The sequence below is a fragment of the Pteropus alecto genome, unplaced genomic scaffold (assembly GCF_000325575.1).
Source record: "Pteropus alecto unplaced genomic scaffold, ASM32557v1 scaffold52, whole genome shotgun sequence".
Taxonomy (NCBI): Eukaryota; Metazoa; Chordata; class Mammalia; order Chiroptera; family Pteropodidae; genus Pteropus; species Pteropus alecto.
In genome coordinates this window covers 5,683,895-5,686,575 of record NW_006433941.1, presented here as the reverse complement: position 1 = coordinate 5,686,575, position 2,681 = coordinate 5,683,895, and positions in this window count along the sequence as shown.

Sequence of the window (2,681 nt, the reverse complement as noted above, 5' to 3'; positions counted from 1 at the left end):
TTTTTTTTTTTTTCTTTTTTTTTTTTTTTTTACCCCCCCCCCCCCTTTTTTTTTAACAGAAGTCTCTTTAACATTTCTTTTAATGCTGACTTGTTGGTGATGAATTCCTTAAGCTTTTTTCCTGCCTGGGAAGCTCTTTATCTCACCTTCCATTTTAATCGAAAGCCTTGCTGGGCAGAGTATCTGTGGCTGTAGTTTCTAGTTTTTCATAACTTCGAATATTTCTTGCCAGTCCTTTCTGGCCTGCAAAGTTTCCATTGAAAAATCGGCAGACATTCTTAAGTCTAGCTGTCTTTCTCTTGCTGCTTGTAAGGTTCTTTGACCTTTGGCATTTTAATTATGATGTGTCTTGGTGTGGATCTGTTCATATTCCTCTTATTTGGGACTCTTTGTGCTTCCCGAACTTGTATGTCTAATTCCTTTGCCGGGTTAGGGAAGTTTTTTGTCACTATTTCTTCAAATAGATTCTCAATTCCTCGTTCTCTCTTCTCTTTCGGGTACTCCTATGATGCGGATATTGTTACACTTCATATTGTCCCAGAGGTCTCTTAAACTATCCTCACTTTTAAAAATTCTTCTTTTTGTTGATCTGATTGGCTGCATTCTGCTACCAGTTCACTGATTCGATCTTCTGCTTCGTCCAATCTAATGTTGAATCTTTTTAGTGTATTCTTCATTTCTGTCTGGTTCTTTCTTATGGTTTGTTGTTTTTTATGCTTACTCTCTGTCAAGGTTCTAATTGTGCTCATCCATTCTCTCCCTAAGTTTGTTGAGCATCCTTATAACCATTATTTTGAACTCTATCTCTGGTAGGTTGCTTGCCCCCGTTTCATTTAGCTTATTTTCTGGAGTTTTCTCCTGTTGTTTCATTTGTGGCATGTTTTTCTCATTTTATTAGCCTGTGCTCATTTCTATGTGTCAGGAATATTTCTTTTGTCTCTTAACCTTGGCCTGATGGTCTAATGTGGAAGGTGTCCTGTGTGGCCCATTGGAGCACTCTCCCTGATCCCCTATGCCAAGGGCTTTGGACATGATCTTTGTGTGGGTTATGTGTGATCTTCTGTTGTTACCAAGCCTTTATTGTTAGTACATCAGTGGATAGAATTAACACTCAGGCTAATTGTGGGAACTAGCTGCAGCCTCAGGGTAAGAGTTGCTTTGCAGGGGCAGATCCCACTGAATGGGATTTGCCCTAGCGTACTTGGGTACTTGCTGCAACCACTGTGTGTGTACTGCTAATGGGGCTAGTCAGGAGTTGCTCTGATGTGGTCTGGTGCCAGTCTCTGGATGTGTTGGTTTTGTGGTCCCTTGGGCAGGGTCCCCGGTAGGCCAAGGTCAGACGCTGCTTTTGATTGCTCAGGGGTACCTGGTGAACTACAAAGCAATCCGCAGATGGTTGTTGCCTACGCTGTATCGGCTTTGACGAGGCTCCTTTATGTATCATCAGAGGTAGGTGTTATGATCAGCTGGACTTCAGGTGATTCTCCATGTTATTTTATAATTTGGTTGTAATTTCAATGTGGACCTGGGAAGAGGCGAATCCTGCTTTTACCTATCCTGCCATCTTCTGCTCGAATCCCAGAATGATTCTTAACACAGCCTATTTCCATTATTTTAACTTCAGATTCACTGATTCTTTCTTCTGCCTGCTCATACCTACCCTTTAATCCCTCTAGTGGTATTTTTCATTACAGTCATTGTAGTGTTCAGATCAGGAATTCTTGGGTCCCTTTTAGGCTTTGTTTTATTGATATTCCTATTTTTTTCACACATTTTCTTGACTTTCTCCACATCTTTAGTTCTTTGAGCATGTTTAAGACACTTGCTTCAGAATTTTTGTCTAATAAATTTGCCATTTAGTCTTTTTCAGGGAGTTTCTTGAATTTTTTCCTTTGAATAGGCTATATGTTCCTATTTCTTTGTATGCCTTAATTTTGTTGTTGTTGAGCATTGGACATTTAAATCTAATAATGTGTCAACTCTGGAAATCAGATACTCCTCTTTCCCAAAGCTTTTCTTATTGTTTTTATTTTATTGTTCTAGGCTGTCTCTTTGCCAAGGACAGGCCTGCAGTGTAAGCTTTTCTCAGGTCTTTTCTGAGCCTTTCCTTGAGCATGTAGTACTTTCTAATTTTCGCTATATATATGCAGTTATTTCTGAATGTCATAGTCTTTAATGTCTGGCTCTTGAAATGGGAAAAGCAAAAAATAAAGGGGGAAGAGAGTACCAGCACTTTAAGTCTCCCGGTAGTCATTTCAGTTAGAGGAGGGGCTTGTAACAATGGGAGGGAGATGCAACAATGGCTGCCAATGTCTTTGCATCCATGATCAGAAGCAGCAATCAGTGATTAGAGCATAGATCTCCAACAGTTGGGAGCACAGGGTCCTTTTTACCCATCCCAGCTCCCACGTGCTGTGTAAAAGCTGCTGCAGGAACACGTGAACACTGCCTGCCATGTGGCTGGGAGGTGGGAAATGAGTAGCTGCAACTGTGCCAAATGCTGAAATTGACCAAAATTAACCACAATTTACCAACTAAGTAAACTTGCCTTAAGCCTTTAACAGACTCCAGAGTTCCAAAATAATTATATCATCATTGGTGTTATTTTAACCATAATATTTTGTGTGGCTGATCCCAGGAAAACTTTAGTTATCAAACCAATAAAACCATGTAGTCAACCA